Source organism: Heteronotia binoei, chromosome 1 (genome assembly GCF_032191835.1).
Source record: "Heteronotia binoei isolate CCM8104 ecotype False Entrance Well chromosome 1, APGP_CSIRO_Hbin_v1, whole genome shotgun sequence".
Classification (NCBI taxonomy): Eukaryota; Metazoa; Chordata; class Lepidosauria; order Squamata; family Gekkonidae; genus Heteronotia; species Heteronotia binoei.
In genome coordinates this window covers 282,004,105-282,028,270 of record NC_083223.1, presented here as the reverse complement: position 1 = coordinate 282,028,270, position 24,166 = coordinate 282,004,105, and the positions used below count along the sequence as shown (strand labels likewise).

Sequence of the window (24,166 nt, the reverse complement as noted above, 5' to 3'; positions counted from 1 at the left end):
TTCAAAGATTTTTTTTCTACAATGCAACAACAAAGCAGGTGAAGGAATAAAGCACAGCCAAAGCAAAAAATCCAAGGAAAGAAAAGAGCCCGTTCAAAGAAAAGCTGTTTAAATTCTGCTGTGGTGCGTTTGCAATAACTGGCCGCAGGAGAGCAGAGTCCGCACAAAAGAGATCAAAACGGAACAGCTGCTGGCATTGCTCTCATTGGTGGACAAATCTGGGATAGGAAAGGAAAGGTCCCCTGTGCAAGCACCAGTCGTTTCCGACTCTGGGGTGATGTTGCTTTCACAACGTTTTCACGGCAGACTTTTTACAGGGTGGTTTGCCATTGCCTTCCCCAGTCATCTACACTTTCCCCCCAGCAAGCTGGGTACTCATTTACCGATTTAGGAAGGATGGAAGGCTGAGTCAACCTCGAGCCGACAACCTGAAAACCCAGCTTCTGCCAGGGATCGAACTCAGGTCATGAGCAGAGCTTAGGACTGCAGTACTGCAGCTTTACCACTCTGCACCACGGGGCTCTTTTGTTGGACTTAAGGAAAGGAAAGGTCCCCTGTGCAAGCACCAGTGGTTTCCGACTTGGGGGTGACGTTGCTTTCACAACATTTTCACGGCAGACTTTTTATGGGGTACCTTTGCCCTTGCCTTCCCCAGTCATCTACTACACTTCCCCCCCAGCAAGCTGGGTCCCCATTGGGCCGACCTCAAAAGGATGGAAGGCGGAGCCAACCTGGAGCCGACTACCTGAAACCATCTTCCTCCGGGATCGAACTCAGGTCGTGAGCAGAGTTCAGACCACAGTACTGCGGTGCTGCTGCTTTGCCACTCTGCGCCACGGGGCCACTTAAATCTGGGATAACACTATGTTAAAGAGCGGGCACAGATTTCATAAATCTGGCGCATTTGCAGAGACAGGCAAATTGTGGGATTTATTTTGCTTTCGACAGGTTTCCGTCACAGGGAGACGGCCTGGGAGCTGAGTCAGAGATCCAGCAACAGGCACACTCTCGCACTCAAAACCTCTTCCAAAGTTTCGTGCCAGGGCAGAGGGCGACGGAAAGCAATGTGTGCCCTCCAGCTAAATCTGTCCTATAATTTTTCTATGGGGAAGAAGGTGGAGCTTGGTTCATTAGTCTGTAGAAGCCAACCAGGGTGTTTAAAATCCCAAAATGTTTGTATGTGTGTATGTGTGAAATGTGCTACTACTCAATTCCACAAAATAGAGTTCCTCGTGCAAAGTTATCCTGGCAACAAAAAGCCTGTCAAGAGGAAGCTGTACCAATTGCGCCACCCTTCTTCGTTTGGAACCTGGGTTACACCATGTAGTCCGTGTAGTCCAGCATGGGGAGGGATGATGGCTCAGTGGTAGAGCATCTGCTTGGTAAGCAGAAGGTCCCAGGTTCAATCTCCGGCATCTCCAACTAAAAAGGGTCCAGGCAAGGAGGCATGAAAAACCTCCGCTTGAGACCCTGGAGAGCTGCTGCCAGTTAGGGGAGGGACGGTGGCTCAGTGGTAGAGCGTCTGTTTGGTAAGCAGAAGGTCCCAGGTTCAATCTCTGGCATCTCCAACTCAAAAGGGTCCAGGCAAGTAGATGTGAAAAACCTCAGCTTGAGACCCTGGAGAGTCGCTGCCAGTCTGAGTAGACAAGACTGACTTTGATGGACCGAGGGGGGTCTGATTCAGCAGAAGGCAGCTTCAGATGTTCATCCTGTCTCACCCAGTGGCCAACCACTGGAAAGGTTGAAGGAGCTGGGGATGTTTAGCCTGGAAGGGAGGCGACTGAGAGGGGATATGATCACTATCTTCAAGTACTTGAAGGGCTGTCCTATAGAGGATGGTGTGGAATTGTTTTCTGTGGCTCCGGAAGGTCGGACCAGAACTAATATTAAATCAAAAGAGTTTCCAGCTCAACATTAGGAAGAACTTCCTGAGCGTTAGAGCGATTCCTCAATGGAACAGGCTTCCTCCTTGGGAGCTGGTGGGCTCTCCTTCCTTGGAGGTTTTTAAACAGAGGCTAGATGGCCATCTGACAGCAATGCAGATCCTGTGGATTTAGGGGGAGGGATCTGTGATTTTCCTGCATTGTGCAGGGGGTTGGAATCGATGACTCTGGAGGTCTCCTCCAATTCTATGATTCTATGACTGTTAAGAGCAGTTCCTCAGTGGAACAGGCTACCTCCTCGGGAGGTGTGGGCTCTCCTTCCTTGGAGGTTTTTCAACAGAGGCTAGATGGTCATCTGACAGCGATGAAGATTCTGTGAATTTAGGGGGAGGTGTTTGTGAGTTTCCTGCATTGTGCCAGGGGTTGGACTAGATGACCCTGGAGGTCCCTTCCAACGCTATGTTTCTACGAACCAGTTTCCCTGGAGACAAAATGGCTGCTTTGGAAGGTGGACCCTACAAGATTCTACCTTTCTGAGGTCTCTCCCTCCCCCACACCCAGTCTTCCGCAAGCTCCACCCCCGCATCTCCAGGAATTCCCAGACCTGGAGTTGGCAACCCAACCCCCAGGACTGGGCCAATGCTCATTACAGAACGGCACTAGGACCCAGCCTCCGCAGCTCCACTTAGGCATTAATGCTGTCAAACCTGTTTGGGACGAGTCTGGGCCGAAGCCCGGCACCTCCGGACGTCCCCGTGTTGCCATTTCTGCCCTGGGCTCAGAAGAGAACGGAGACTTGGCCGGGCTTCTCTGCTGAGGCTCAGCCAGGACCCATGGGGTCCTACCGCGGAGAGGATGTGGTGGTCTTGGCGTCCGAAAGGTGAGTTTGTGGCTTGAGAGCCTCGAAATTGGTCCGAGACCAGTTTCGCGCTTAGAGCTTTAATCCTGGTTTCACTCTGTCCCCAAACGGCCTTTCTACACTAAAACCATAGAATCGTAGAGTCACAAAGTTGGTTTCTATGATTCTAGTGTAGAAAGTCCGTTTGGGGACAGGGCTGAACCAGGATTAAAGGTCTAGTGCGAATCTGGTCTCAAGCTGGAACAGATCTCCTTCGTGCGCAGCTCAGCACCCAAATTTCCCACCAGGCTGGGCTTCTTGAAAAGCGTCAAATCCTTCCCAAACCTGTATGAGGGAACGGCAGAAGACTATTTATGGCTTGTAAGGGGGATACGGGAGGAATGTTTTGTCTCTCCCCACCCCCTTCAGATAAAAGGAATTTTATTGAACAAATGATTTCATAGCAGTTGACATCAAAAATATATCAGGTTCTGATATGCAGGGTTTTGTGGTAAAATATCATTATTCATAAGATAAGTCACAACTGGAAACCAAGGTATCACGACTTCTCCCCACCGCCCCCCCAAAAAAAGACTGAGGAGAACAATTTTGAAGAATAATACGCCATTTTTGTTAAAACGAAATAATCCCATATTTTATCTTTCCAATCACTCAACGATGGAGGTTTTTTTTTATCTTTCCATTTCGTAGCTAGTTCAGTCTTAGCTATGGAGAACCGTATAGATGACAAAGCAGGAGTCAAGTGGCACCTTTAAGACCAACCTAGTTTTATTCAGAACGTAAGTTTTGGTGTGCTCTCTAAGCGCACTTCATCAGACGAGGAGTCCGGTACAATGAGCAAAGCCGCACACAGCTGGTAGGCAGTGGCTCAGAATGCAAACTGGTACAAATTTAAGATCCAATGACAGTATAGTGAAATTATCTGGTAGGGAGTCGTTTAGAATGCAAAATGGTACAAATTTAAGATGATGCTATTGGATTTATATCCCGCCCTTCACTCCGAAGAGTCTCAGAGCGGCTCACAATCTCCTTTCCCTTCCTCCCCCCCACAACAGACACCCTGTGAGGTAGATGAAGATACTGGATTTATATCCCACCCTCCACTCCAAAGAGTCTCAGAGCGGCTCACAATCTCCTTTCCCTTCCTTCCCCCCACAACAGACACCCTGTGAGGTAGATGAAGATACTGGATTTATATCCCGCCCTCCACTCCGAAGAGTCTCAGAGCGGCTGACAATCTCCTTCCCCTTCCTCCCCCACAACAGACACCCTGTGAGGTGGGTGGGGCTGGAGAGGGCTCTCACAGCAGCTGCCCTTTCAAGGACAACCTCTGCCAGAGCTATGGCTGACCCAAGGCCATTCCAGCAGCTGCAAGTGGAAGAGTGGGGAATCAAACTTGGTTCTCCCAGATAAGAGTCCGCACACTTCACCACTCCACCAAACTGGCTCTCCTAGTCAATGACAGAATAGTAAAATTAACAAATTGAGCTATTTAACAAAAAGAGATATCATCGCTTTTGCTATTTTCCTTCTACCTCATAGTCGACCCAGCAATCCAGCAATATCAAAACAGGATTGATAGGCAAATTAACACTCAACATTTGATTTAACACTGAAACAACTTTTTTTCCAGTACTGTAAAATAATAGAACACGACCACATAAGAACATAAGAGAAGCCATGTTGGATCAGGCCAATGGCCCATCGAGTCCAACACTCTGTGTCACCACCAATAACGATAGAATGATGCTATTGGACTGCATCGTTTAAGACAAAATGGAACGTTTCATCTTGACGGGACTTTGGAGGAGTTTGGGGGGGGGCACCCCTTGGGGGTTCACAGGCAGGCTCCAACTTGGGGGGGCTGAAGAATCCCTATCCTAGAGATTCTGAGCGTCCCACTGAACTGTCAAAATGCAGAGGACTTAGACATCCACACGGGAATGTGGAGAATCTCAGAGAGACTTGGAGAATCTCTGCTTCAGGCTATTAGCAGCTTCTTGTCGTTAGATTCTGGGGTGTCGCCGTCTTTCTCTGAAGCAGCAGAACAAAGTTGGAGTCCGGAGGTCCCTTTCAGGCCGACAAAGTTTTATTCCAGGCATGAGCTTTTGTCGCAAGCCCTCTTCTTCAGATACAGCGAATGGGGAGCTGCCAGTCTGTACCTATAGGTCAAGGGCGAGCAGCCCGTTAGCCTACAGCAGAATAAAGGTGTTGAACAGAAGCAAGGACCAAACGAACCACCAGATAAGTGGCGAGGGGTCTGGAGACCAAGTCCTATGAGGAAAGGTTGAAGGAGCTGGGGATGTTTAGCCTGGAGAGGAGGCGGCTGAGAGGTGATAGGATCACCATCTTCAAGGCCTTGAAGGGCTGTCCTATAGAGGATGGTGTGGAATTGTTTTCTGTGGCCCCAGAAGGTCGGACCAGAACCAATGGGTTGGAATTAAATCAGAAGAGTTTCCAGCTCAACATGAGGAAGAACTTCCTGAGCGTTAGAGCGATTCCTCAGTGGAACAGGCTTCCTCCTCGGGAGGTGGTGGGCTCTCTTTCCTTGGAGGTTTTTCAACAGAGGCTGGATGGCCATCTGACAGCAATGCAGATCCTGTGAATTTAGGAGGAGGTATTTGTGGGTTTCCTGCATTGTGCACGGGGTTGGACTGGATGACCCTGGAGGTCCCTTCCGACTCTATGATTCTGTGATCTCAGGGATGGCCAAACTTGCTTAATGTAAGAGCCACAAAAAATAAATGTCAGATGGTTGAGAGCCGCACGGCGTGAGTGTCAGATGTTTGAGAGCTGGGAGGGAGGGAGGGAAGGAAGGAAATAGGTGGGGGAAGGAGAGGTGGAAAGAAAGCAATTTTAACTTTAAATGCATTCTCTAAGCCGCTGACCAGTGGGGGTGCTGGGGGCTTCAAGAGCCATACAATATGTGTGAAAGAGTCGCTCGAGGCTCCTGACACTCAGTTTGGCCACCCTTGGTTTATCAGGTCACCATTTGTTTGGATTTAATTCTTTTTTGGGGGGGGAGACATAGTGAAGGGGGCGGGGAGGTAGAATTGGAGATCGATGAGCAAGTAGTGTATTCGAGTGTCAGTATAGACATGGATGTCGATCCCTACTCTGCCCCAAAGGCGACTGGGTTAGTTGTTCTACCTTGCAGGGCTGTTGTGAAGATCAACGGGAGGCAATGTATTCCATCCCGGGGGTGGGGAAGGCAAGATTATCTGGATAAATATGGGCTAGAGGTTGCTAACATTCCATACATTTGGACATTACAGTGCAGCTGCTATGGGGTAGGCTTTTTAATAAAGAAGAAGACTGGATTTATACCCTGCCCTTCTCTCTGAATCAGAGACTCAGAGCGGCTTACAATCTCCCATATCTTCTCCCCCCACAACAGACACCCTGTGAGGTGGGGGGGGGGGCTGAGAGAGCTCTGACAAAAGCTGCACTTTCAAGGACAACTCCTGCGAAAGCAATGGCTAACACAAGGCCATTCCAGCAGCTGCAAGTGGAGGAGTGCGGAATCAAACCTGGTTCTCCCAGATAAGAGTCCACGCACTTAACCATGACACTAAACTGGCTCTCTGCTCACTCCAAGAGGCTCTAAAAAAAGGCAACGGAGTCCGTTTGCTTTCTAGGGCCAGGTTCTGTTTTTTAATTCAGTGCTGAGACTAGTTGTAGACAATGTGGATTGAACAGTAAAGAGTTCCTCTGAGCATATGTAGAGTACCATAGTGACTAAACACAGCTGGCTTCAACACATCAAAAACGAGAAAGGAGGTTTGCAGTTCTGGGCAGCAGAGAGGGGTTTTGGATGTCCCTGGAATTCCAAACGTGAATTCTTCAGGCAAATTCTCTGGAGAGACAATGTCTACATTTGTCCCAGCACATTTCAAGGCCCTGGTTCAAATCCCCATGATCTTTGTGAGTTGATGTGGACTCCCCTGGGTGTCAAGGAGAAGGGACACTGGGTGATCGCACTTCCCTGGCCCAGATCCGATGTTCTGTCAAGGAAATCTCTGGTGTCCAGGGTTCAATTTTCCACAGTGTGACTTCTGGAATTGAGAACTGAAAGGTATGAAAGGTGATATGACCCCCACCTTCAAGTCCTTGAAGGGCTGTCATCTAGAGGAAGGTGTGGAATTGTTTTCTGTGGCCTCAAAAGGCAGAACCAGAACCAAGGGGTGGAAATTAAACCAAAAGAGTTTCTGGCGCCACATTAGAAAGAACTTCCTGACCATTAGAGCAATTCCCCAGTGGAACAGGCTTCCTCGGGAGGTGGTGGGCTCTCCTTCCTTGGAGGTTTTTCAACAGAAGCTAGACGGCCATCTGACAGCAATGAGGATCCTGTGAATTTGGGGGAAGGTCTTTGTGAAGTTCTTACACTGTGTGTGGGGCTGGACTAGATGACCCTGGAGATCCCTTCCAACTCTGTGATTTGAAGAACATAAGAACATAAGAGAAGCCATGTTAGATCAGGCCAATGGCCCATCCAGTCCAACACTCTGTGTCACACAGTGGCCAAAAAAAGATTTTATATATATATATATATATACACACACACACACACACACACACACACACACACACACACACACACACACCCTGTGGCTAATAGCCACTGATGGACCTCTGCTCCATATTTTTATCTAAACCCCTCTTGAAGGAGGCTATACTTGTGGCCGCCACCACCTCCTGTGGCAGTGAATTCCACATGTTAATCACCCTTTGGGTGAAGAAGAACTTCCTTTTATCCGTTTTAACCTGTCTGCTCAGCAATTTCATCGAATGCCCACGAGTTCGTGTATTGTGAGAAAGGGAGAAAAGTACTTCTTTCTCTAGTTTCTCCATCCCGTGCATTATCTTGGAAACCTCTATCACGTCACCCCGCAGTCGACGTTTCTCCAAGCTAAAGAGCCCCAAGCGTTTCAACCTTTCTTCATAGGGAAAGTGTTCCAGCCCTTTAATCATTCTAGTTGCCCTTTTCTGGACTTTCTCCAATGCTATAATATCCTTTTTGAGGTGCGGCGACCAGAACTGCACACAGTACTCCAAATGAGACCGCACCATCGATTTATACAGGGGCATTATGATACTGGCTGATTTGTTTTCAATTCCCTTCCTAATAATTCCCAGCATGGCGTTGGCCTTTTTTATTGCAAATGCACACTGTCTTGACATTTTCAGTGAGTTCTCCACCACGACCCCAAGAAGAAGAACTTCCTGACAAAGTGGTTCTTCGATGGAACAGGCTTCCTCAGGAGGTGGTGGGCTCTCCTTCCTTGGAGACGGCCGTCTGACAGCCAGGCTGATCCTGTGAACTTAGGGGGAAGTCTTTGTGAAGTTTCTGCGCCGTGCAGGGGGTTGGACTAGATGTCCTTCAAGGTTCCTTCCAACTCAACGATTCTATGAAATGGGCGAGTCATGAAGCAGCCTGGGGTGATGTGCAAATTCATGCTATGTTCCATGACCTCAGCTTTATGGCCCGCATTCGCCCACGGCAAGCACAGGAAGGCCCTCGGGAAGATCTTGTCATCCATTATCCTACCCTGGCCTGTCGCCTCCGTTCTTTGTTTCATAGAAAACTTCGGCAGATTTCTTGGAGGGGGAGCGGCTCCCCCACGCTCACTAAAACCCGCCAAGGAATGCAATTCCCAGTCTATGCAATCTCCACTGGTAAAACAGCAGCTTTAAGCCAGGAGGGGAATAATAATAGGGTTGCCAGCCTCCAGGTGGGGCCTGGAGACCTCCTGCTTTTAAAACTGCTCTCCAGCTGGCAGAGATCAGCTCCCCTGGGGAAAATGAAATTGCTGAGCAGTCGGGTGAGAACGGATAAAGGAAGTCCTTCTTCTTCACCCAAAGGGTGATTAACCTGTGGAATTCACTGCCCCAGGAGGTGGTGGCGGCTGCAAGCATAGCCAGCTTCAAGAGGGGATTGGATCAACATCTGGAGCAGAGGTCCATCAGTGGCTATTAGCCACAGCTTATCGTTGGAGCTCTCTCTCTGGTAAGGTAAGGTAAGGTAAGGTAAGGTAAGGTAAGTTTATTTTTATATCCCGCCCTCCCCCGCCAAAGGCAGGCTCAGGGCAGCTCACAGACATGGAAACCATGGCCGTTTTCGCACTTAGCGTTTGCTCCCCTTATTTAGATAAAATACAATGTAAACAAGAATTTTAAAATACAATTCAATTACATAAATTAATTAAATAGATAAAACAGGTACTATAAGGTGCTATAGGTCACAATCATACATAAGATGGCTAGATGGTTACAGGTCAGTTCCAATTTCAATTTAGCCAGGTTCTATCTTAAAGCAAGCTGGAAGAGAAAAGTTTTGCAAGCCCTGCGGGCAGTGATGCTCTGTATTCTTGGTGCTTGTGGGGGGAGGAACACAGTGGGAGGGCTTCTAGTGTCCTGGCCCCACTGGTGGACCTCCTGATGGCATCTGGGTTTTTTGGCCTCTTTGTGGCACAGAGTGTTGGACTGGATGGGCCATTGGCCTGATCCAACATGCCTTCTTTTATGTTCTTATGTGACACAGAGTGTTGGACTGGAGGGCCATTGGCCAGACTCTTCCTGTCTCTCTAGGAGGCCTTCTCAGAGTGTTGGACTGGATGGGCCACTGGCCTGATCCAACAGGGCTTCTGGAGGGGGGGTGGCCAGCAAGTGGTCAGTCTGGGCCAAACCCGGCCTCCGTCGGCTGAAATGTTAATCAAAAGATGTCGCAAAAAAATGTTGCTTTCATTTTGAAATGTTTTTTGAGTCATAGGGAAGGGAGAGATTCCACTGGTGGCTTCTGCAATAGGGGGGAGGGGTTTGTGAGTTTCCTGCCTTGTGCAGGGGGTTGGACTAGATGACCCTGGAGGTCCTTTCCAACTCTAGGATTCTATGATTCTTTGATTGATTCCTTCCTTCCTCCCTCTCAGCCCCACCTATCCCACGGGCTGTCTGCTGGGGGGCGGGGGAGAAGGTAAAAGGAGATTGTGACCTCTCTGAGACTCTGAGATTCAGAGTATAGGGCGGGATATGTCCAATATCTTCTTCTTCTGGAAATAATGAATAGGGACACCTTCGGGGGCTCATAAAATTGGAGCCCTTGGTTCAATCCCTTTGAAACATGGAGGGTGTTTTGAGGAGAGGCACTGGATGCTACGCTGAAAATTTGGTGCCTCTATCTCAAAACACGCCCCTTCCCAGAGTTCCAAATACCCGTGGATCAATTCTCCATTATACCCTATGGGGATTGGTCTCCATAGGGAATAACGGAGTGCCCAGCAGACATTTCCCTCCCCCTCCTGCTTTCCGGTGACCCTGAAGTGGGGGGAGGGCCTCCAAACCGGGGGATCCCCTGTCCCCACCTGGGGACTTTGTAACAAAAGGGGAAAACTGTATAAAAGTAAGAACGGTTGATATTTTGAAACAAACAATTTATTATCAATATCATTGACAAAAAGCACTACAGGCTAGATGGCAGATTTGAACAACACTGGCCAAGTTACGATAGAAGGTTGATGTTACAGCAAAAGCCACCATGGATTGCCTGCGTAACGATTAGGGTTGCCAAGTCCAATCCAAGAAATATCTGGGGACTTTGGGGGTGGAGCCAGGAGATATTAGGGGTGGAGCCAAGATCAAGGCTGTGACAAGCATCATTGAACTCCAAAGGGAGTTCTGGCCATCACATTGAAAGGGACTGAACACCTTTTTAAATGCCTTCCTTCCACAGGAAATAATGAAGGATAGGGGCACCTTCTTTTGGGGCTCATAGAATTGGGCCCCCTGGTCCAATCCTTTTGAAAGTTGGGGGGTATTTTGGGGAGAGGCACTAGATGCTATACTGAAAATTTGGTGCCTCTACCCCAAAAAACAGCCCCCCCCCAGAGCGCCAGTTACCCACAGATCAATTCTCCATGATTTTCTATGGGAATAAATCTCCATAGGGAATAATAGAGTTCCCAGCAGACATTTCCCTCCCCTCCCCCCGCTTTCTGACGACCCTGAAGCGGGGGGAGGGCCTCCAAACCGGGGGATCCCCTGCCCCCACCTGGGGATTGGCAACCCTAGTAACGATCCCTTTCCTTCGCCTTCTTCAGGCTGCAGTACACCAGGCGAAGCCTTGAATTCAGTAACGCGATGCCCAGTATTTCCTTCGAATTGATATTTAGCTTTTACAACTGCTGTGCAGACAGCTGTTAGCAAGATGCGTTTCTACACCTGGAAGAGAGGTCGTCGTGTTAGTCCCGGGGGTGGCCAAACTTACTTCACCTCAGAGCCACATAGAATAAATGTCAGATGTTTGAGAGCCACAAGACATGAATGTCAGAGGTTTGAGGGAAGGAAGGAAGGAAGGAAGGAAGGAAGGAAGGAAGGAAGGAAGGAAGGAAGGAAGGAAGGAAGGAAGGAAGGAAGGAAGGAAGGAAGGAAGGATCTTTGAGGGACGGTGGCTCAGTGGCAGAGCATCTGCTTAGGAAGCAGAAGGTCCCAGGTTCAATCCCTGGCATCTCCAAAAAAGGGTCCAGGCAAATAGGTGTGAAAAACCTCAGCTTGAGACCCTGGAGAGCCGCTGCCAGTCTGAGAAGACAATACTGACTTTGATGGACCTAAGGTCTGATTCAGTATAAGTCAGCTTCATATGTTCTTCATATATATTCAAGATGGGGGAGGGAGAGAGAAGTGAAAAGAAAGCAACTTTAACTTTAAATGCCTTCTCCAAGCTGGCCAATGGGCAGGGGAGGGGGAGCTCTAAGAGCCCCGCAATATGTGTGAAAGAGTCTGTTTGGCCACCCCTGAGTTTGTCAGATTCAAAATGTCTCTGTGCCTGGAGATTGGCAACCCTAATACGCTCTGGGAATCCCTCGCTGGTGGGAGGGCTCTGAGGTTATGGTGGGCCTGAAAAATGTCTGATTTTTTTTTTGGGGGGGGACAGAATCCAGCGCCTCCCCCCCCCCTTCCAAGAACCCCTCTGGCCTCATCCGTCTTGTGCCGACTGTGTACGCACAACGGCCCTCGTTGCTCCAGTCTTATCCTTGTTTTGAGACCGAGATGTCGGGCAGAAGATCTCCACCTCGTGGGAGTCACGGATGCGCCAAGACCTGTTTGGCGACTTGTGATTCATCCTCCGGAGGCCTAGAAGTGGAATCTGGAATGCGGCGCTGCAGCAAGCCGAGGGGTACGGAGGTGGTAGAGGCACGCCTGTCTGGGAACAACAAAACGTCAAGGCAACGGGGAGGCCGGTGTGCCCTGGGAAAAGTCACAAGAAAGGCCTCCTCTTGTTTGGGGGGCAGTTGCAGGCAGACTGCTGCTGTCCATGGATGCTCGTCGTGACCTCAGCAGTTATCGTGGACAGGTCGGCAACAGGGTTGCCAATCCCCAGGTGGGGACAGGGGATCCCCCGGTTTGGAGGCCCTCCCCCTGCTTCAGGGTCATCAGAAAGCAGGAGGGGGAGGGAAATGTCTGCTGGGCACTCCATTATTCCCTGTGTAGACCAATTCCCATAGGGTATAATGGAGAATTGATCTGCTGGTATCTGAGGCTCTGGGGGGACTGTTTTTTGAGATAGAGGCAACAAATTTGCAGCATAGCATCCAGTGCCTCTTCTCAAAATGCTCTCCAAGTTTCAAAAGGATTGGACCACGGGGTCCAATTCTATGAGTCCCAAAAGAAGGTACCCCTATCCTTCATTATTTCAAAAGGACAGAAGGCATTTAAAAGGCGTGCGGTCCCTTTAAATGTGATGGCCAAAACTCCCTTCGGAGTTCAATTATGCTTGTCACAACCTTGCTGCTGGCTCCACCCCCAAAGTCTCCAGGCTCCACCCCCAATTTCTTCTGGCTCCACCCCCAAAGTCCCCAGACATTTCTTGAGTTGGACTCGGCGATCCTAGTTGGGAGGGACTTTTCTGCGTTCACAAATGTGCCTCATTCTTTGGTGAAGAAGCAAAAAGAACCCCTGCGCAGCTGGTTGAGGCTGCCAAACCTGGTGGCAGAGAGTTCCATAAGTGAATCACGCATTGTGTGAAGGAAGACTTCCTTTTGCCACTCTGACTGGCAATGGGAAATGGTTACCATACCAGAGTAAGAGGTCATTTCCTCTCTCCGGGCTATTTGTATTTGTCAGAGGAAAGGCGCTCTGCGCATGATCAGAGGCCTTGTTTGCCAGTTAGGTACAGCCTGTTCCTGAGCTTGGCTTCAGGAGGGTAGACATGCTGCAGTGTCCCTCGGCCAGTCTGGCCTGGGGGAAAATTCCTGCCTGACCCCAAAATGTTGATTGGCCTTACCCTGTGCTTGGAAGAAGGGGCCACAAGAGAAGAAGAAGATGATGATATTGAATTTATATCCTGCCCTATACTCTGAATATCAGAGTCTCAGAGAGGCTCACAATCTGCTTTACCTTCCTCCTCCCCCCCCCCCCAACAACAGACACCCTGTGAGGTGGGTGGGGCTGAGAGGGCTGTCACAGCAACTGCCCTTTCAAGGACACAGTCTCAGAGTGGCCTACAATCTCCTTTCCCTTCCTCCCCCTCGACATCCTGTGAGGTGGGTGGGGCTGAGATGGCTCTCCCAGCAGCTGCCCTTTCAAGGACAGAGTCTCAGAGCAGCCTACAATCTCCTTTCCCTTCCTCCCCCACAACAGACACCCTGTAAGGTAGATGAAGATATTGGATTTATATCCCGCCCTCCACTCCGAAGAGTCTCAGAGCGACCTACAATCTCCTTTCCCTTCCTCCCCCACAACAGACTCCCTGTGAGGCAGGTGAGGCTGAGAGGGCTCTCACAGCAGCTGCCCTTTCAAGGACAGAGTCTCAGAGCGGCCTACAATCTCCTTTCCCTTCCTCCCCCACAACAGACACCCTGTGAGGTGGGTGGGTCTGAGAGGGCTCTCACAGCAGCTGCCCTTTCAAGGACAGAGTCTCAGAGCGGCCTACAATCTCCTTTCCCTTCCTCCCCCACAACAGACTCCCTGTGAGGTGGGTGGGGCTGAGAGGGCTCTCACAGCAGCTGCCCTTTCAAGGACAGAGTCTCAGAGCGGCCTACAATCTCCTTTCCCTTCCTCCCCCACAACAGACACCCTGTGAGGTGGGTGGGTCTGAGAGGGCTCTCACAGCAGCTGCCCTTTCAAGGACAGAGTCTCAGAGCGGCCTACAATCTCCTTTCCCTTCCTCCCCCACAACAGACATCCTGTGAGGTGGGTGGGTCTGAGAGGGCTTTCACAGCAGCTGCCCTTTCAAGGACAGAGTCTCAGAGCGGCCTACAATCTCCTTTCCCTTCCTCCCCCACAACAGACACCCTGTGAGGTGGGTGGGTCTGAGAGGGCTCTCACAGCAGCTGCCCTTTCAAGGACAGAGTCTCAGAGCAGCCTACAATCTCCTTTCCCTTCCTCCCCCACAACAGACACCCTGTGAGGTGGGTGGGTCTGAGAGGGCTCTCACAGCAGCTGCCCTTTCAAGGACAGAGTCTCAGAGCGGCCTACAATCTCCTTTCCCTTCCTCCCCCACAACAGACACCCTGTGAGGTGGGTGGGTCTGAGAGGGCTCTCACAGCAGCTGCCCTTTCAAGGACAGAGTCTCAGAGCGGCCTACAATCTCCTTTCCCTTCCTCCCCCACAACAGACACCCTGTGAGGTGGGTGGGTCTGAGAGGGCTCTCACAGCAGCTGCCCTTTCAAGGACAGAGTCTCAGAGCGGCCTACAATCTCCTTTCCCTTCCTCCCCCACAACAGACACCCTGTGAGGTGGGTGGGGCTGAGAGGGCTCTCACAGCAGCTGCCCTTTCAAGGACAGAGTCTCAGAGCGGCCTACAATCTCCTTTCCCTTCCTCCCCCACAACAGACACCCTGTGAGGTGGGTGGGGCTGAGAGGGCTCTCACAGCAGCTGTCCTTTCAAGGACAGCTCTGCGAGAGCTACAGCTGACCTAAGGCCATTCCAGCAGCTGCAAGGGGAGGAGTGAGTAATCAAACCCGGTTCTCCCAGATAAGAGTTTGCACACATAACCACTATACCAAGCTGGCTCTCCGGGCAGCCAGGCAGCGGACCATCCCTTCCTGCCCCCCCCCCCCCACTCCCCCATGATTGTCTAAGTTCACAGGTGCTTGTATTCAAAGATGGTTCACTTAGCAGAATGGAACTTCCAGCTGGAGCGGCAGTCTACCTCTGAACGGGAGTTGCTGGAGGGCAAGCAGCGGGATGCTGCCCTGCCTCGATCATCAGCCTCCAGGGTCACCTGGCTGGCCCCCGTCAGAGACAGGATACTGCAGAGGTGGCCAAACGGTGGCTTGGGAGCCACGTGTGGCTCTTTCACACATATTGAGTGGCTCTTGAAGCTGCCACCACCCCACTGGCTGGCTTGGAGAAGGCAGTTCTCTCTTTAAACCACTTCCCCAAGACAAACCAAACAGCTGCTTGGAGAGTGCATTTAAAGTTAAAGTTGCTTCCTTTTCACCTCTCCCTCCCCCATCTATTTCCTTCCTTCAGAGCCAGTCTGGTGTAGTGGTGAAGTGCGCAGACTCTTATCTGGGAGAACCAGGTTTGATTCCCCACTCCTCCACTTGCACCTGCTGGAATGGCCTTGGGTCAGCCAGAGTTTTCTTATCTGGGAGAACTGGGTTTGATTCCCCACTCCTCCACCTGCAGCTGCTGGAATGGCCTTGGGTCAGCCAGAGCTCTCTTATCTGGGAGAACCGGGTTTGATTCCCCACTCCTCCACCTGCAGCTGCTGGAATGGCCTTGGGTCAGCCAGAGCTCTCTTATCTGGGAGAACTGGGTTTGATTCCCCACTCCTCCACCTGCAGCTGCTGGAATGGCCTTGAGTCAGCCAGAGCTCTCTTATCTGGGAGAACCGGGTTTGATTCCCCACTCCTCCACCTGCAGCTGCTGGAATGGCCTTGGGTCAGCCAGAGCTCTCTTATCTGGGAGAACCGGGTTTGATTCCCCACTCCTCCACCTGCAGCTGCTGGAATGGCCTTGAGTCAGCCAGAGCTCTCTTATCTGGGAGAACTGGGTTTGATTCCCCACTCCTCCACCTGCAGCTGCTGGAATGGCCTTGGGTCAGCCAGAGCTCTCTTATCTGGGAGAACCGGGTTTGATTCCCCACTCCTCCACCTGCAGCTGCTGGAATGGCCTTGAGTCAGCCATAGCTCTTTTATCTGGGAGAACCAGGTTTGATTCCCCACTCCTCCACTTGCAGCTGCTGGGATGGCCTTGAGTCAGCCATAGCTCTTTTATCTGGGAGAACCAGGTTTGATTCCCCACTCCTCCACTTGCAGCTGCTGGGATGGCCTTGGGTCAGCCAGAGGTCTCTTATCTGGGAGAACCGGGATTGATTCCTCACTCCTCCACTTGCACCTGCTGGAAGGGCCTTGGGTCAGCCAGATCTCTTGTAGGAGTTGTCCTTGAAAGGGCAGCTTCTGGGAGAGCTCTCTCACCCCACCCACCTCAGAGGGTGTCTGTTGTGGGGGAGGAAGGTAAAGGAGATTGTGAGCTACTCTGAGTGGAGGGCGTAGGGTTGCCAATCCCCAGGTGGGGGCAGGGATCCCCTGGTTTGGAGGCCCTCCCCCCGCTTCAGGGTCGTCAGAAAACGGGGGGAGGGGAGGGAAATGTCTGCTGGGAACTCTGTTATTCCCTATGGAGATTTATTCCCATAGAAAATCATGGAGAATTGTTCCGCGGGTATCTGGGGCTCTGGGGGGGGGCTGTTTTTTGAGGTAGAGGCACCAAATTTGCAGTATAGCATCTAGTGCCTCTTCCCAAAATATCCCCCAAGTTTCAAAAAGATTGGACTAGGGGGTCCAATTCTATGAGCCCCAAAAGAAGGTGCCCCTATCTTTCATTATTTGCTATGGAAGGAATTCTTTGAAAAGATGTGCCATCCCTTTAAATGGCCAGAACTCCCTTTGGAGTTCAATTATGCTTGTCACAGCCTTGATCTTGGCTCCACCCCTAATGTCTCCAGGCTCCACCCCCATAGTCCCCAGATATTTCTTAAAATGGATGTGGCAACCCTAAGAGGGTGGAATATAAATCCAATCTCTTCTTCTTCTTCCTTCCTTCCAACATCTGACGTCTATGTCTGGCTGCTCTATGTGGCCCTTACGTGAAGCAAGTTTGGCCACCCAGGGACAGGCGTCCGCCAGCCGCCTCCCTTGGCTCTGCTGATTTAGGCAAACAAAACCACTGCCCCTGCCCGTCAGGCCGGCGTTGCCAAGGGAGTGATGTGTTGCCTTGCTGGTGTGCCACTCGACCGCAAACCCGGGCTCTGTTGCTTGCCAGCTCGGGACAAGCACCGTTGGGCTGGGGACACGGTGATGGACGGAGCCTGAGAAAATCTTCTCGCGCTGACACAGACTTGGGCTTCTGGTTCCCGGGCTCCCGTTGCCAACTGGGCCCTCTTTGTCGTGCAGGTAGTTGTGGCTTTGTTTGCTGGACAGAGGCCCCTTCCTAGGAGCGCCGGGGATGGAGCCGAGTGGTTTGTTTGAACGCAGTGTTTAAAGTTCGAGCTTGCCCTTCACGGGAACGGTCGCTCCAAGGTGGCCGAAAGCTCAGTTCAGGCTCAAGCGGGCCTTCAAAAGGGATGTCTGCCTGCGCTGCAATTCCATCTTGAGGGCCAGTTTGGTGTAGTGGTTAAGTGTGCGGATTCTTATCTGGGAGAACCGGGTTGGAATCCCCACTCCCCCACTTGCAGCTGCTAGAATGGCCTTGGGTCAGCTATAGCTCTCTTATCTGGGAGAATCGGGTTTGATTCCCCACTCCTCCACTTGCAGCTGCTGGAATGGCCTTGGGTCAGCCAGAGCTCTGGCAGAGGTCGTCTTTGAAAGGGCAGCTGCTGGGAGAGCCCTCTCAGCCCCGCCCACTTCACAGGGTGTCTGTTGTGGGGGAGGAAGGGGAAGGAGATTGAGCTGCTCTGAGACTCTTTGGAGTGGAGGGCGGGATAGAAATCCAAAATCTTCATCTACCTCACAGGGTGACTGTTGTGGGGGAGGAAGGGAAAGGAGATTGTGAGCCGCTCTGAGACTCTTCGGAGTGGAGGGCGGGATATAAATCCAAAATCTTCATCTACCTCACAGGGTGTCTGTTGTGGGGGAGGAAGGGAAAGGAGATTGTGAGCCGCTCTGAGACTCTTCGGAGTGGAGGGCGGGATATAAATCCAAAATCTTCATCTACCTCACAGGGTGTCTGTTGTGGGGGAGGAAGGGAAAGGAGATTGTGAGCCGCTCTGAGACTCTTGGGAGTGGAGGGCGGGATATAAATCCAATATCTTCATCTACCTCACAGGGTGTCTGTTGTGGGGGAGGAAGGGAAAGGAGATTGTGAGCCACTCTGAGACTCTTCGGAGTGGAGGGCGGGATATAAATCCAATATCTTCATCTACCTCACAGGGTGTCTGTTGTGGGGGAGGAAGGTAAAGGAGATTGTGAGCCGCTCTGAGACTCTTGGGAGTGGAGGGCGGGATATAAATCCAATATCTTCTTCCTCCCAGAAAGACGTCCAACAGGAAGAGCTTTTTCTGAATGCCGCTGTTAGGGAGCCAATGGGGCAGTATTGTCTATTTGAGGGTGCCTTGTTATGCAGGAAGGGGGGGAGGCTACAAACAGAGACAGCAAATGTCAGGAGCCGCAAGGTCTAGAGCGAACTGGTTTAACTTAAAAGCCACCAGGGCTTTTTCTTTAGCAGGAACTCCTTTGCATATTAGGCCACACCCCTCTTATGTACCCAATTGTCCAAGAGCTTACAAGACTCTTATTACAGGCCCTGCTGTAAGCTCCAGGAGGATTGGCTGCATCAGGGGTGTGTGGCCTAATATGCAAAGGAGTTCCTGCTATTAAAAAAATGCCCTGAGCCATATAGAATAAATGTCAGATGTTTGAGAGCCATAAGGCATGAATGACAGATGTCTGAGAGCTGCAAGGAAGGAAGGAGGGAGGGAGGGAGAGAGAGAGAAGGAGGAGGGAACACAAGAGAAGCCATGTTGGATCAGGCCAATGGCCCATCCATTCCAACACTGTGTCACACAGTGGCCAATATATGTGTGTGTTTGGTGTAGTGGTTTGGTAGCCAGTTTGGTGTAGTGTTTATTTTATTGGGTTTATTTTATTGTGTAAATTATTAATGTATTTTAAATTTTGTTTTTATTGTTAGAATTTTGTGTTGTGAGCCGCCCTGAGCCCACTTTAGTGGGGTAGGGCAGGAAATAAATCAAAATAAATAAATAAATAAATAAATAAATAAATAATAGTGGTTAAGTGTGCAGACTCTTATCTGGGAGAACCAGGCTTGATTCCCCACTCCTTCTCTTGCAGCTGCTGGAATGGCCTTGGGTCAGCCATAGCTCTGGCAGAGGTTGTCCTTGAAAGGGCAGCTGCTGTGAGAGTCCTCTCAGCCCCACCCACCTCACAGGGCGTCTGTTGTGGGGTAGGAAGGTAAAGGAGATTCTGAGCTGCTCTGAGACTCCTTCCTTCCTCCCTCCCTCCCTCCCCTTCCTTCCTCCCTTCCTTCCTTCCTCCCTCCCTCCCTCTCTTCCTCCCTTCCTTCCTCCCTCCCTTCCTTCCCTCCCTCCTCCCTTTCTTCCTTCCCTCCCTCCCTCCTCCCTCCCTCCCTCCCTTCCTTCCTTCCCTCCTCCCTCCCTCCCTTCCTTCCTTCCTCCCTCCCTCCCTTCCCTCCCTCCTCCCTTCCTTCCCTCCCTCCCTTCCTTCCTCCCTCTCTTCCTCCCTCCCTTCCTTCCCTCCCTCCCTCCTCCCTTTCTTCCTTCCCTCCCTCCCTCCCTCCCTTCCTTCCTTCCTTCCTTCCCTCCTCCCTCCCTTCCTCCCTCCCTTCCTCCCTTCCTTCCCTCCCTCCCTTCCTTCCTTCCTTCCTTCCTTCCTTCCTTCCCTCCTCCCTCCCTTCCTCCCTCCCTCCCTCCCTCCCTTCCTTCCTTCCCTCCCTCCCTCCCTTCCTTCCTTCCCATTGCTAATCTGAGTAGACCGGGGTGGGGGGTGGGTGATGCCCTGCCATTTCATGTTTCCCCAGCGCTGCCGCCTGACTTCTGGGCAAGGCCCCTCCGCCTTCCTGGGCAGCCTGCTTTCCCCTTTGTCCTTCTGTCGCGGCTGAGCTGGCGATGTGTCCTCAGTGGCTGGTGGAGCCAGGAGCGCTCAGTGAAGTGCAGCCGCAAAAGCCGCAGGAGAGGAGGCAGAGAAGCAGCAGGTGGAGGAAGCTGCGTGGAATGGACCGGGGGGGTGCGGATGGACGGAGCAGCTGGCTGGTGGGAGAGAAGGAGATGGCTGGAGACCCCTCCTGTTTGCCCGCAAGGGGCTGTCCCTTCTGGACTCTGTTTTAGAGTTGGTTGCCCACTTCCAAAGCCTCCAGCTTTTGATCCTATCCCAGAAAGCTTCTGAGAAGCGGCAAGCCCCGCAGTGGATGGAAAAGGGGGCCCTCCCCCCGACTTTTTGGAAAGCCCCCCACCTTTTTAAAAACCCCTCCCACTTTTAAAATCCTGGCTATGGCACTGCCACAGTCTCATCTGTGGCATCACCTCCTGTCTGGTCCTTTTAAGTGGAAATGCTGCTGGGGATTGAACCTGGGACCTTCTGCATGCCAAGCAGAGGCTCTGCCCCTGAGCTATGGCCCCTCTCCATGGCTCTCCAGGGTCTCAGGCTCTTTCCCATCACCTCCTGCCTGGTCCTTTGAACTGGAGATGCCGGGGATTGAACCTGGGACCTTCTGCATGCCAAGCAGAGGCTCTGCTACTGAGCTATGGCCCCTCTCCATGGCTCTCCAGGGTCTCAGGCTCTTTCCCATCACCTCCTGCCTGGTCCTTTGAACTGGAGATGCCGGGGATTGAACCTGGGACCTTCTGCATGCCAAGCAGAGGCTCTGCTACTGAGCTATGGCCCCTCTCCATGGCTCTCCAGGGTCTCAGGCTCTTTCCCATCACCTCCTGCCTGGTCCTTTGAACTGGAGATGCCGGGGATTGAACCTGGGACCTTCTGCATGCCAAGCAGAGGCTCTGCTACTGAGCTATGGCCCCTCTCCATGGCTCTCCAGGGTCTCAGGCTCTTTCCCATCACCTCCTGCCTGGTCCTTTGAACTGGAGATGCCGGGGATTGAACCTGGGACCTTCTGCATGCCAAGCAGAGGCTCTGCCCCTGAGCTATGGCCCCTCTCCATGGCTCTCCAGGGTCTCAGGCTGAGGTCTTTCCCATCACCTCCTGCCTGGTCCTTTTTCACTGGGAGATGATGGGGATTGAACCTGGGACCTTCTGCATGCCAAGCAGATGCTCTGCCCCTGAGCTATGGCCCCTCTCCATGGCTCTCCAGGGTCTCAGGCAGAGGTCTTTCCCATCACACTGCCTGGTCCTTTTAACTGAGGTGCCAGGAGGTGGTGGGGGGTGGGCTCCCTCTGGGAATCCTACCCCCCCAGGGAAAGTGCATGCGCAATACATAGCCTCTCCTCTCCCGGTGTAGTGAATGCCGCGTGGTCACTGTCTGGCTATGCCTGGCAGATGGTCACTGCAATGGCCTCTCCTGCATTACTGCATCCATAGCAACACCTTCTCGCTGGTCCCCCCCCCGTTTTCACAGAGTTTGCTACGTCATGGTGCGACCGAATTGTCCGGCGGTATAACCGGATGGGCAGGCTGGGCCCACCAACTTCGTCAGCCTAAGAGAAGGAAAACTCTAACATCAAACCCGGGCAGATAGAGCTCGTTAATGTAACACCTACCACCTGGAGGACTCACTGCCGGCGTCCCGGCTTACTGGGCCATGGCAGATGACCCCCAGGTGAAAGGGTGGAGCCAGTACCGCGCACACTGCGCTTCACCTAAAAAATTCCTCTGCGCAGGCCTGAAGGGCATATCCACAACGCATCAAGTCCTGCAGCAATAGGCAAGGGGCGAAACGGCAGGTGGAAGGTGCCACTGGAAGCCGCAGTCCCGATCCTGCATGTAGGCGGTTCAGGATATTGGTCGCCTGATGCTAACCCGGAGACGAAAGCATCTTTCGGCAGCACCCTGAACGACCAAGCAGCCTTATCTAGGGACAGCACTGCTTGCTCCACACGGAGAGGGGCCTAGAAAAGGTGGCCTAAACAAAGCTCGTCTCCCCCACCCCAGTTGGCTAGCCGCGGTCAACGGGCATCCTTACTTGCGGTCGAAAAATAACAACAAAGAAAAGGCATGCACCTGCCTCACAAAGTGTGCAAAGACTAAAGCTTGCGTGTTGGAACATCAGAACCATGCTTGACACAGTAGGCAGTGGTCGCCCTGAACGACGCTCTGCTCTAGTTGCCCACGAACTTCTCAGGTTGAATATCGACATAGCAGCTCTCAGTGAGGTCCGTTTCCCTGAGGAAGGTAGTCTTCAAGAACACGGTGCTGGCTATACCCTCTACCTCTACTGGTCGGGTAAGTCAAAGGCTGAGAGCCGCCTTTCTGGCGTTGGCTTCATGGTCAGGAACTCCATTGCCTCCAAACTCGAAAACCTTCCAACAGGTCACTCAGATCGCATCATGTCCATGCGCCTCCCACTTCAAAACAAGCAGCATGCAACACTCTTCAGTGTGTATGCCCCAACCCTTCAAGCAGATCCTGCAGAAAAGAACAAGTTCTATGCTGATCTACGCAACCTCGTACGGAAGACCCCTACAGAGGACAAGGTGATCATCCTTGGCGACTTCAATGCCAGAGTAGGTAAAGACTCGGAAGCCTGGAAAGGAGTACTTGGCAAACACGGCATTGGCAACTGCAATGACAACGGGCGCCTCCTGCTAGAATTCTGCATGGAGCACCAGCTCACCATCACCAACACTATCTTCCAGCAGAAGAACAGTCTGAAGACAACCTGGATGCACCCACGGTCCAAGCATTGGCACCTTATCGACTACATTCTGGTGCGCCAGAGAGACCTTCGAGATGTCTTACACACCCGAGTAATGCCCAGCGCAGAATGTCATACGGATCATCGTCTTGTACGCTGCAATCTCCGTCTTCACTTTAAACCCACACCCAGGAGAGGAGGTATCCCTCGGAGGAAGTTTCAGGTTGGCAGCCTCCAGTCAGCCGAAGTTAAAGATGCCTTCCAGGCAAAACTCCAGTCAAGAATTGAGGACCTCAGTTGCCCCACAGACCCTTCTCCAGAAGCACTCTGGGAACACCTAAAAACTACCGTCCTGCAGATCTCTGAAGAAGTCCTCGGGTTCTCCACAAGGAAGAACAAGGACTGGTTTGATGAGAACAATCAAGAGATCCAAGAATTACTGGCAAAAAAGAGATCTGCCTACCAAGCACATCTTGCTCAGCCCTCCTGTCCTGGGAAAAAAGCAACCTTTCGCGCTGCATGTAGCAACCTCCAGCGCAAGCTTCGAGACATTCAGAACGAGTGGTGGACCAAGCTTGCAGAGAGAACCCAGCTGTGTGCAGACACTGGTGATTTAAGAGGGTTCTACGAAGCCCTGAAGGCAGTATATGGTCCATCTTATCAGGCTCAGAGTCCCTTGCATAGTGCAGACGGCCAAGTGCTCCTCACAGACAAGGCATCCATACTGAACCGGTGGTCGGAGTATTTTCAGGTTCTCTTCAGTGCCAACCGCGTAGTTCAAGATTCAGCAATCCACCTCACCCCACTTCAACCAGTGAAAACAGAGTTGGATGAGATCCCCACCCTAGAAGAGACTGTTAAAGCCATCAAGCAACTGAAAAGTGGCAAGGCAGCAGGAGTTGATGGAATTCCACCAGAGATCTGGAAGCATGGGGGCACAGTACTACATAGCTCACTTCACAAAGTACTTGTCACCTGCTGGGAACAAGGCAAATTACCACAGGACTTTCGCGATGCAATCATCATCACCCTATACAAGAACAAAGGGGAAAAGTCAGACTGCTCCAACTACCGGGGGATAACCCTGCTCTCCATCGCAGGCAAAATCCTTGCCAGAATACTCCTGAACAGACTGGTGCCCACCATTGCAGAAGAACTCCTCCCAGAGAGCCAGTGCGGCTTCAGAGCTAACAGGAGCACCACCGACATGGTATTTGTTCTCAGGCAGCTCCAAGAGAAATGCAGGGAACAGAACAAGGGTCTGTATGTGACTTTTGTCGACCTTACCAAAGCTTTCGATACCGTTAGCAGGAAAGGCCTGTGGCAAATCTTGGAACGTTTAGGATGTCCCCCAAGGTTCCTCAGCATGATCATCCAGCTACACGAAGACCAGCGAGGCCAAGTCAGACACTGCAACGACCTCTCGGAGCCCTTCCCAATAGGCACAGGTGTAAAGCAAGGCTGCGTTCTTGCGCCAACTCTCTTTACGATCTTCTTTAGCATGATGCTTCAAAGAGCCGCAGTAGATCTAGATGAGGACGATGGTGTCTACATCCGCTATCGCACCGATGGCAGCCTGTTCAACCTGAGGCGACTAAAGGCACACTCCAAGACAATGGAAAAACTCATCCGAGAGCTACT

The 24,166-nt window shown here is 51.7% G+C and overlaps 1 protein-coding gene across 1 annotated transcript in view; it reads left to right on the top strand.

Annotated features, from left to right (window-relative positions):
• Positions 1-16,743: 16,743 nt before the first annotated feature.
• The window catches only part of BNIPL (BCL2 interacting protein like), a 28,620-nt gene continuing 21,197 nt past the window's right edge, over positions 16,744-24,166 (top strand). Inside the window, exon 1 of the mRNA XM_060261332.1 lies at positions 16,744-17,136. The gene's annotated coding sequence lies outside the window, so the exon portion shown is untranslated. The remainder of the gene's footprint in view (positions 17,137-24,166) is intronic.